Source organism: Camponotus floridanus, unplaced genomic scaffold (genome assembly GCF_003227725.1).
Source record: "Camponotus floridanus strain SB8 unplaced genomic scaffold, Cflo_v7.5 scaffold1, whole genome shotgun sequence".
NCBI lineage: Eukaryota > Metazoa > Arthropoda > Insecta > Hymenoptera > Formicidae > Camponotus > Camponotus floridanus.
Window position 1 is genome coordinate 1,298,063 of NW_020229214.1, and position 12,411 is coordinate 1,310,473.

Sequence of the window (12,411 nt, forward strand, 5' to 3'; positions counted from 1 at the left end):
TTATGATTATATTTCAACATTTAATATTTTTACATAAAAGTTATTATTGATCACGATTTTTATAATTTGGCAAATTCAATCAAAATTACATACTTATACAGTAATTTTTCGCATGCTCATAATTCTTTAAGCAGTTTCGTATACTGCAGAAAAATTTAAAGATATTCTTTTAGAGAGTAGATCCGTTTTTGATCACTACTGCAATAATGATTCATCGATATGCAGCTCATTAATCATCCGATATAGAATGCAGAAGACCAAATGCGCTTTAATGTCCGAGAATATTGCAAATTACATTTTATCATCTAATATTTCAAGCTATATTAGTCATATTTATGTGAAGATTAATATGATTCCGAATAAATTTGTGTATGCAGAGGTTGCTCGCATAAATATTAATATAATCTCTTCTGCAAGATATTATTCCTCGAATAACATAATTACGTGATATATTTTGATAATGTATTAGTGTGTGAGAAATATTTTCGAAATAAATAGGTTGCAATTAATTTACATCGTTTGTGAAGCTTTTGAGTAACATGGACAAAAATTGAAAGAGCTGGCAACGGGCACGGGCTGGCAAAGCCTGCTCCAGCGTGCTTCCTTAGGTTATCTAAAACGTCTCCGTGCGGCAGGAAAAAGGACGGGGCATATCCTTAAAACGCGTCTATTAAAGTTTCTCCTCCCTTATTACAGCGTGGTGGCTTAAAGTTTCACGTTAAAATGAATAGCTTCCTTACGTAGTGGAGACGGTAGAGGTACTAGCTAGCTGGTCTCGACGACCGAGACCTCGAGGTGCAACGACGTGGCAGACATTATATTATTATATCCAGAGAATAAAAGGAAACAATCTCTTCCTTTCTTTCTCTCTTTCTCCCTCTTTCTCTTTCTCTTTTTCTCCTGCCCATTATCGCTCCGGAATAAAAGCGCAGCTTAACATTTTCCGCGGAGGAGTCTGCTCATCCTAGTCGTCCTACAACAGCGAAATATGCCCGACCTCGCTACGAAGTCAGTCTAAGCCGTCTTAAACTGCCCGAGTGCGCTGGGAAATGTATCCCTTAACTTAAGCGCGATGAATCTTTGATCGTAGAACGATGTCCCTCCTCCCTGCCCTTGCCCTCGCTGACAGGATCCACGCGTAAATGCTAGTTATTAATTATTAAAGGTAGAGAAAATTCGTTGGCAAGAAATGTCGGTTTAGAATAATCTCGCGAGCTTTCCGAGGAAGTCCGAGGAAGATTATCGCGTATATCCCGGGCCCGTGTTAACGGACACGTGTATAAACTATGCGAATAAGTAATTAGATATTCAAGTATCTCAATGCATATTCTCCTGCTGCATTTTTATTCCACGCATATCTTCGCAACGCTCGCATTTTATGGCAGCTTGCTCGCACTAATTATTATTCGCTATCGTATATTTATGCAGCTCATTTATATATTCTTCCTGTGGAGAAAGAAGGAGAAATACAGCAAGAGAAAGAAGATGATTATCGTGCAAAGTAATACAAATGACGTTTAATTTGGCGCAATTTTTTTACTCTTCCCTAGACATTAGTAAAAGTAAATTTACTTTTGAAAATAATAACGTTCTTTAATTATAACACATCTTTTCGCAACTGTGTTAGTCGTCGTTAATAAAGCTTCTCTCGATTCTAGCGAAGTTTTATGGATACTGTTAGGCAATGAACAAGTTGTATCTATAAATCTCAATGTTTGATCTATGAGCACTCACGCGTGTTCACGAAATTGCCAGACGGGTTGTAAACAGCAATACGACCGATCGTCGCATTTTCGATGCCCGTTGCATTGCGCGATTATTCGAGGGATTTAATGAATTTGCAAATGCACCCGCGTCGTGATTTCGAACTGTTTATTAACGATATGGCGATGATGATTTCACCGTTATTATTTTAATGACGAAAGTATACCGGCGATTATTATTAATGAATAAAGCAGGTGATTATATAGATTATTTATTATGCAATTATGGAATCTGTGAATTAATTACCGAATAATTAAATTGAGATTCGAGCTTTGATTCTCGACAACTATCCTGTTTGTTTCGAACGATTCTGATTATCGTACTCTCCGTCGTACTCTTCCTTCGATCAATTCGCTTCGCAAAATCCGGATTTACACGGGATCGAACGCACGCTGTCTCTATCTCAGTCAGGTTATCGTATGAGGTCCCGCTTGAACAAAGGTGAAATGCTTCAAAAGGAACCGTTTTGTCGGGCTGTCGGTCGCCTTGCATGGGGCGCTCACGTTAGAATCCTAAAATTCTCCTCAAAGGGATCGCCCATGGCCGGGAATTTCCAACGAGTTTCTCTATCCGTGGAGCAATTACGATCGTACTGTTTCGAACGAAGAGAATACGTCGCGAACTACTACCGATTTCTATCGCAGTATACAATACAACAGAGAAGGCTAATAAGCTTCTCCCGATCGTAGCGAAGCTTTGCTGATATCATTCGGCAATGAACAAGGAAATCTCGAGAGTACGGAACTGCCAGAAACTCTCTCTATTGAGAACTTTCATATAAAATCCGGAAGTTTTTCCGGGAATCTTTTGAAATACGTAGAATAATTATTAAGGATCAAATCAAGCTGGAATTGATTGAGTATCGAAAATTGATGGAAATACTAAATTGAAGTTCATTTCGCGGCAATACATCAATTGATTAAAACTGTTCTGTGGTCTTAATACAGATTAATATTGTAGAAAGTTAATTCATTTCAGATCCATGTATCGTATTTTAAAGCTGCGCGTTTTTATTCATATACTAATAACGAGCATAATGTACTTGCCAGAAAATGTTACGTAAATTTATTCTTTATTGGAGACCCAGACGACGATATATACATAGTGATCGAGAAGTCTCGTGATTCCAATTTACTCGGTGCAAAGAACTTTGATAAAGTAGCTTAGCTGACTTAAATGATGTCCTACTTGAATAAAACTTCAATCGTAACCAAGTTTATCTTATTATGGATTACGGTGATTCATTATTTTGGATTTAAATTTACAAGACATAGTCGTCGATATATCAAATATTTAGATAAATAACAAAGATATCATCTGTTAACTTAAACCAGTTTGGTTATATCGCGTATAATATATCTATCTAATACGTATGTAATTTAATTTTGAAATGGTGTACAGTCACGAATGGATTCGACTAAAAGTACGACATTAATTAATTCCTGTTTCACATATCCATAATTTTCTGCAATCAATTTCGCAAATTGCTATCAACGTAACCACAAATACACCCTCGTCCATTTCCAAATTTATTCACTCTGGAATTGTATATTTTATAAATTTACTGCATATGTGTACACAATTAGACGATAAATATGCTTTGAATTAACGGAATAAATGTATTTTCTATAGGAATGTAAACTCAAATTTATCGTATAGCACTTGTTATGTAAATGAAATCGGTATAACTTTTTATAATTAATACAAATTAATATATATATATATATATACACGTATATTTTAGAATATTTGTATAATTCGATAATGCGTGTGTAATTCGGTAAGTCATTACTGTATATTTATGCGCCATAATTCTCATTCTCAAGCCGCAGGGATTACACGAACAAAAGCGAGTATTACGACGCGCTGATATTACGAACGCATTGTTACTTCAAAATTCATATGGTCAGAAGGATGATCCGATTAATAATTTCGTTGACGTTGTACGGCGCCGGCAAATTGCATTGCGAATTACATGACATTTATGAGCATGTCCACTTACAATAATAATCCCGTTTCCGTGTTTAATAGTCATACATTTTATGTGATGCATCTGTAACGTTGGCGCGAACATCGCATACCGCAATAAATATCGATCCGCGATAAATACAGATAGAAAAGCGGTCAAATTTTGCGTTCATGATATCTGGCAGTGCTCACTTTCACTCGCGATCGTCGCGCACATGTATGTATATCCAGCTTTAAAATTGGTAATAGAGAGTAAATACGAAGTTAGAAGAGTTTATGGGAGGAAGCAGAGCGATGTGCGTACTGATACATAACGAATTATATCTGCATGTCTCCACGTGTATCGTGCGTCATGTAAATCCTCTTTAATCGCGTATCATGTCGGTATTACGGACGCTCGACTCTATTTCTCTGATCCGTTTATCCGTCTGAGCGCAGTTCGCCTGGAGGATGGAATTGTCACGCTCGCGATCTCCCCCGTAAAAGTTGAATTAACATCGTAAACCTGCGGATTTACGCGCAACGGGGGTGAAATCGCCGCCGATAAAGCGCCATACGTGCCTGGTCCGTATGCTTTGAGCCTCGGGCCCGGGAGAGATGGCCAGTTTTGCGGCGGTTAACAGAGTAGTAGTTCGCAGAATACGGAATTCGGCCACGCATTTCTGCCTGTGCCGCGAGATTCGGCGCTCGGATTCTGGTTTACCGCCAACTTACGTGCGGTATATAATCGGTCGTACGTTCGCCGCGCATGCCTAAGTGCTCTTACTACGCTAAATGAGTCACGTTTCTACCTTAGACGAGATGCGTTCTATAATCGTAGCACAAAAGCAGGAAAATGACGATTCTTTTGCACGCGAAAATAGAATGAATTTTTATTCTAGAAGAGATTCTTTTCTTACGCACACTCTCTTCTTGATATTGCGAGAAAATTAAAACTTAGGGGTTGAAAATTTAAGCATGCGGAATATATCGTCAAATTTGTTGCAGTGACTATTATCTCTCTCTTTCTCTCTTTCTAACATTATAATATGTAAATTTATACAATATAATTTAGTAAATTAATTCAATATAATTTAATTACCGGTAAAGTTTTATTTAAAATATAAATATTATTTTTATTTATGCAACAGAAAATTGTATCTCTTTATATAATTTTGATCGAGAATTTCATAATGCATAACGTCAGCGTTATTTACGCTTAAAATAATGAAAATATGTTACACTTCTTTAATTTTGTTTCTTCCATTTTGCAGAAAATAAAACTGCATAAAAAAGTTTTATTTTACATGTACAATTTATTTGTTCACGAATCATAATTTCAGATGCGCACTCTATATTGCCATATCATTAATAATTTTTATTAATCGTGAGAAAACATATACAATTTTTTTATCGTATTCATAGTTATCCATGTATTCGACGATTGCGATTAATTAAGAAATAAACAAAAAGAAATTTAATTTGATTTGATTATACTAAGGACATTTTAATTGATTCTATGCTGACGCACACATAATTATCCTCACACCTTATTGGAATACGATATGAGTTTCTTGTATGGCAAATCAAAGCAATTGTGACCGTTTAGAGTGGCTGAGCGTGTTTGCGAAACAGAAACGGTCGGGAATAGAACAATGCTGGCGGTAATTGGTACCACGGGTCTATTAAGTCGGAATCGCGTTAATTTGCATAAGACGTCAGGGCTGATCCTCCCCGAAACGTAAAATTCGTACCGAAACAGCAGGCAGGAACGTGGCTGTTATCATAACAATTATCGTAAAAGCGTTCCACGTAAGCGATGCACGTTAATCGTTGCGAGCGTATTAGGTGAATGAGGAATACGCTACGTACATTTACATCCCCCGCACCCCCCAAGAAAATTATATAGCCGCCGATAATACCCTGCACCGATGTCGTTCCCCCTACCATGATGTGATTACTGTAAAAGAGCTTAAGCGGATTACGCATGTATATGTGGACTTGGAGAATGATGCGTGCGCCATAAATCCTGGATCAATTAAGTCGAGGGGATCGCCGTATATCGCATAATCCAGTCAGACCAGTCGCATTGGATGGAACGAGGGAAGAAACGAGCGCGCCTCTATCTCGAGATCGGCCACGTAGATCGCATCCGTACCTGTGTCTTTCTAAAAGGGAAATCCCGCATACTTCGCTGAATTTCTCTTCGCCAAGTTTTTAGACCACGTTAGATCTCGTCGATGCGACTGAAGCGGACCAAAAGCGAAGCGGAAAACGCCTTGGTCTGCTCATTCCGAGAACCATTATGTGTATCCGCGCGAAACATCGAGACACTGAAATTGTATTCTCACTTGCAACTATGCGTATACTTATCATTACGAAGTTTATCTACGAAAGAGAAGAGAAACTTCCCTCATTCTTTAGAAAAGAATTGATAAATTGATGTTTCTGTCGTATAATCTTCTTACGAAATATATACGAAATATATATATTATAATGTTATACATTAATATTACGCAAGATAATCCATGAAGGGAATAAAATCTCCCGAAAGGATCTTGCTTCTCTATATTACCATTAAAATCAAGTCTTACAAACCTCATGAATTGACCTCGTGAATCATACATTACATAATTTATTACACTAATTCGAGAGATAAATATTATCTGAAATAATATCATTTGCTGCACGCACAAAGCGATCCTCGAGGGCTCTTTGCTTATCTACAGAGATATTACGAATGATGAATGCATACACACAAATTTCTATCCATCATCTCCCGCAGCTGATTTATATACTAGGACTGTCATGTGTCAATCTACATGGTACGATAAATGTATAGCGTTACACATGTGCATTTCACGACTAACTCTTCGGAAAAAAGGAGTGTGAAACGCGATGGGCCTCGAACAAACATCCGATCGTCTTTGGAAATTAGAAAAACTTGTTTTCAATCGATCCACGTAAGCGGAAAGATCCCGTTGGTTCGATCTTGGGGAGGAGAAGAAAAAAAAACAAGAGAAAAATTTAATTGGACTGAAAACTTTCAACGTCCCCGCCTCTTTCAAGTCGTCCCAATCGCTCAGTCGGTCCGCGAACTTTCATATAACGTTATCTTTTCCGTTTTGAGAGAGGAAAGCAGAACGCTAACTCTCACCCGCGATATCGACGAATGAAAAATTTCGAGCTTTTAGTGCCGTCATCGTTCTATTCGATTTCGCAGCTTCTCGCACATAGGACTGATAAAAATCCTGTAAGATAAATTCTGTAAAATTACAGGCTTTTCTCTACCCTATCGGGCAACAAATGCCTTTTATCCGTCCTTCTGTTCCTCTTCCCTACACTTTTCCTTGTAGATTCGCAATTCGCGGCTTTATGACGTCAGATTTATACCAGATTTATTTAGCCTCTCGAACGCATTTTCCATTTCGCAAATCCGCGAGAATCCAATTTCGCCGTGGTTAATGGAAAATCTCGGAGTCGAGAACACGGTCCGCACATCCGGACACGCGGAAAAATTTGTTTCCCCTAGTCTCCCTCGTATGTACGAGATTAGCATATCGCGCTTTGAACGCGATGACTCTATCTGCGTTTGTGTGAGAGAATTAGCGAGGCGAAATATAAAATATATTCAAGTATGCCAATGCAACGCTTATTGAAAATGTCTCGATGCCAGCCGATCAATATGACAAATACACACGTATGATTTTAATTTGTACATTTATATCGTCTGGGGAAAGTTACTTAGAAAACGACGTCTCTTTCTCCATCTCCTTTTCTTTCTTGCGACCTCGTCTGTGTAAAAAGTAAGCAATTTCTTATCCAAACGTTGACCTCATAGCGCTCGCGGGTTAAAAGTCTGGAAGACTGCTCGGTTCTTCACCAATCCGTACGCGCGAAATGGAACGGTTCGAACGCGAGGAGGAAGAAACTTGTGAACCTTAAACGTCAAGCCATAAATCTTCGCCACGTCGTCCAGCTTCTTATTTCCGACGAAAACGAAGCGGCGAATTATCTTTCTCTACGTGCGTCGTGTTTCGGTATACGAACATTCAGCTCAGTCGTTCGGAGCTCGATAAGAGCGCTACGGTGTTTAATAAACGCTCCCGCGACACACGCGCGGGTCGATAGAGAGATAGCCAACCATTCGATAAATGCGTTCCCATGCAATACGCATGGGAACAGAATTCGCAACGTGCGGCAGACCAACGAGAGAGATTTCACCGAGGTATTAGAAACTCCGCGAATATCGATTTTCCATCCACTTATTAGAAATGGGATCAATACACATTCCATATATACATGTACATATGTTCCATACACATATATATTTGCAATACAATTGAAAATAATAATTATACGCGAAAAAATCAATCAAAAGTGTAAACTAAACTTTTTTCATGTAAGATTTCACATTTCGAGAGCGACTATTAATAAATATAAAAATAAAACCATACATACATACATACATATATATATATATATATATATATATATATATATATATTCCATTTATTAAAATAATTTAAAATAATTTGCGTTTTGATGAATAAAAATTGCGAATAAAAATACGTAGAGACATTTTATTTGTTTTAATAGAAAAAAATCTAAATTAAATGAAATTTTTATACATATTTTAATAGATGTGAGATAAATTTGATAATGCATATAACGCAAGATCGTTAAGAGTCATTCAAGCTTGAAATAATACGTTATAATTTCACAATTTTCTCACTCAATTTTTTCGAAAAGTTTTGTATAAAAAAATATTCTACTTTTTCAACTTATTTTTTTCATATAGATTCATTATTTTCTCGGTTATTCCAATTACGAAATATTCTATGTAGTATAAGCGTACACGTAAATATGCAGTGTGATTACGAATAATGAATAAATTTTGAAACCATTTTACGAATAAAGGCCAAAAGAAAAATGTAGGAATAGATTTTATTAAAAAATTTCATTTTGCGAATAATCCATTCGTTTTTACAAAAACGGGATTATTTTTTTTTAACAAACTGATAGAATTACGAAAATCAAACAAGTTTCCGTGTAATGTATGCATGACTGTGTTTGAATGTTCAACTAGCGAGCCACAGCTTACTCGATAAACATCACGTCATTTTCAGTGATAGAGAAAATTGAGTTTTCACAGAGTAAAACATACACACAGAATCATATAACGGGCTTTTAAAATCCATATGTTTCTTTTGGATTTTGGAAATCGCTCTAACGAAAATTCCATTTTTCATATCCCGCCTTAACGAGCGTTTTCACAGGATAGCTCGCTGATTGCAATTTCGCATGTAGATGCAAAAAGTAATTATCGCTGCGGTCAATTGGTGGGAACATTGTAACCTGGGTCGCATGGCGCTCTGCAATCAGGACTAACATGCCGCGAAGAGGTTAGCGTTGTCAGTTGCTAGTAAACACGTTGTTTAGCCAGCCAGCCAGCCAAACGTGGCTACATCGGACCCTCGATTTTCGGAAGCGAATGTGTTCCCGATCGCAGTTGGATAATCTTGACATTCGCCGAGGTAAATTTCTGTTAAATTGTTCCGAAATCTATTCGAGATGATTGAAAGAATGCGACGTAACATTATGCGAAAATATACCTTTAAATATCGCGATAAAATGTTTCCGATTCAAAAAAGTCGAGTCGGAAGTAATTTTCGCGCGCGCGAAATGAGAGAGAATTCTTTCCGACCACGACTCGAATTAATATTTTTAACGGAAGCTCGCGTGTGCGTAACTCTTCGAGTTACTTAATTTCGAAGCGGTCGATTCTATCGTATCAAGAGCGCAATTATTTACGCAAAAAACAAACTACGATGCGCACTCTCGATAACGCTAATAACGCATATTTTGTCATTGCTGAAACGGGCATTCTAGTCAAAACTTGGCGATGCGCCAAGTGGGCGGCGTTAGTGGGATTCGTGGCTTGAGCTAGACGCCAAATACATCGAGCCGCAAAAACGCTTGATTTATTATGACCAGTAGTAGTTTGGGGACGCGCGCGGTTTTGCAGGACCCTCTCCCCCTCACGTGGAATCGCATTCGGCCCGATAATTTGCCTACGACGGAATATCTCGCGGTAACGAAAATGCAAACTAAATAAATAAAGAGAGATTATTCTCCATTTCTAATAAAAACGTATTAAAGTTTCATTCCATCCGAAACTCTCCTCGTTGATTTAGCCGCGAGCTGCTCGAAACGGACAGTCAATACTCTCTCGCGGGATTATCTTAAAATTTCTCTTACACTTTCCCGTTCAAGAAAATACCACAGAGACAATAAGTTAAGTTTATATAGTGAGATAGCGAAGATCGCGTATGTTAGTTCGCCGGAAGCTCTTAGACTCTACTATTACTCCTCCTGCTTGGAAGATACACCGAACTTGTCGAGCATGTACCTACACCGGGTCTACCGCGTTACCTCATTTGCATAATAGAGGCGTCCTATCGAAGGGATCGACAGATTTGCGTAGACAAGGCGCAACAAACAGAAGCCGGATCCATTAAGAGAGGTATCCATCCTGTGTCGTAAATGATCGAGTCCTGGACCGACACGATCCTACTGCCAGAAAAATTCGTCGATGTCTCTATTCGATGCCGGTACTTCGTCGCCCTCTCATTCCGACATGCCGTTCGACAGCTACCGAATATTCAAGGCCATTTTGCAGGGGAATACCGACATATTGCGGTGTGATTTATGGCCGAGTCGGAAGGAGAAGAGGCAGCGATCGATTCGCTGCGAGTTTGGCTGGCGATGGACCAGCTATAGCGTGGAATCTTTACTCTATCCCTCCGCCCGATACGGCCTTACTTCTTTCTTTTTCACATTCTTTCGCTCGTTATTCCGCAACACAAGACATCCATTTACGACCGACATCTTTTCTGATCTCGGTCTGCCCATAGTTCGGAGTAAGTAGCTCCGGCGATATTAAATCGTCCGTCATCATTCTAACCTTGGGGGAGAAATGAGTCGGCCTCGTGCGAATAAAGCTTCGATTTTTATCAATCTAAACATCTCCCTCTAATAATACTATATCGCATATGTATACTTTTCTTATAATTCTACTATTGATTTCACTGCAAGATGTATTTCACAATTTGTTGTGTATTTATCGATCATATTAGAGATTTATCGTATTTTTCTTCAAGATTCTCTTTAAAAAAGAAAGAAATCGAAAGCATAAGAATAACGTAAAGATTACTCCTTGAACATTAATTAACGAATACACGACACTCCCAAAGCGTTATCAGTCCGATCGCCGAAGCGTACTACCAAGTTATTCGAAATGGAACTAACGTCGCCGCGCCAAGTGGAAGTACGGATAACGAGATTCGAAGATGCGCAGCATCGCCTCGTATAGTCGCATAGTTGAGCATAACTTCGGCATAACTGTGAAAGCATTCGTAAGGGAAGAATCCAAAGGTCATGCAATACATTCCCTCACGTTGAATACCGGTTTCTTCATGTAAAGAAGAGACACAATCTTTTCAGTACACATTAAACGCGTAAAAAGAAACCTCTAAAATCTCTTTAAATATGCATAGGATCAGGGGAGCGCTTTTTATTTGTATACTATTTATATATATTCGGCATTTTAGTGTTTTGATATAAAATGCATTTTGATAAAAGTATTTTATTATCGGCTTTATTCCAATGAAAAATTCATGGCGATGAATTTTGTAAAAGTATTCATCGTTGCCGCTCTGATTGCGCTCGCTCATGCAACGATTGATTGTGTAAATCTACTTTCTTTGAAGCCATTGAAAGCTATATAATATCGCCCTCGAGACAAGAGGTTGCCATTATTCTGCGATGGTTTCATAGGCGTCCTTCATACGTGTTTGGTTCTGACACCGGTGACATAGCGCGAGGAAATTCCGTCTCTCTATACGTCATATGAATCTAGTCGCATGTGCACATATGTGCTATGCGAAATATACAAAAGACCGAAGACATATCTTGAAAGAAATCAAGTCGGAGAGACAAAACAGTATAATATCTGAAGGAATATGCGGACGTAGTTCGTAGTTTACGATGGCGTTGACAAATACGTTGCATCTCGAAAAATATTCATAATCATACGTTATATGCATGTGAGTTGTATACACTTATTTCATATATATATATATATATATATATATATATATATATATAATATAATCTGTTTAGGTAGTAAATGTAGTAATATACGCAAGCTCTTATAGCTTAAAATGTAGTTACATGTATGGCACGATAACTTCATATACCTGTTTTAGACATGTTAGTTTTGGCAGCAAGTGTAGCTTAGTGTAAGGAGATTTCACGCTGCTCCATAGCGTTCCATATGCATACACGCGTCTTGGGTAAGGGTACATATATAGAGTCTGAGGATAGACTCTTGTAGCTCCTACCGTGTAATCTATCCCGCTCTCACGAGCTATTGAGTGGAACGTTCGTATCTGTGATTCAAATGGAATAATCGCGGGGAGAGAATCATGACAGCGCAGAGACGTATCATATTCAAGGAGATCACGTACAAAACCCTAATAGCTAATGAACGTAGTCGTCTATATCATTTTCCATACGTATATAAAAGACACCCATGGATTAAAGATTCGTATATATGCACAGAAAAAAAATAAGTGTCAAATCAAAACTTATATATTTAAACTAACACGCTTATTGTTTCGTATATAAGCAACAATT

General features: G+C 38.1%; 2 protein-coding genes across 7 annotated transcripts in view; one reads left to right on the plus strand and one right to left on the minus strand.

Annotated features, from left to right (window-relative positions):
• Nucleotides 1-12,411, minus strand: part of LOC105250399 (suppressor of lurcher protein 1) — a 265,289-nt gene that overhangs the window by 244,500 nt on the left and 8,378 nt on the right. The window lies entirely within an intron of this gene.
• Nucleotides 1-12,411, plus strand: part of LOC105250397 — a 236,962-nt gene that overhangs the window by 173,389 nt on the left and 51,162 nt on the right. The window lies entirely within an intron of this gene.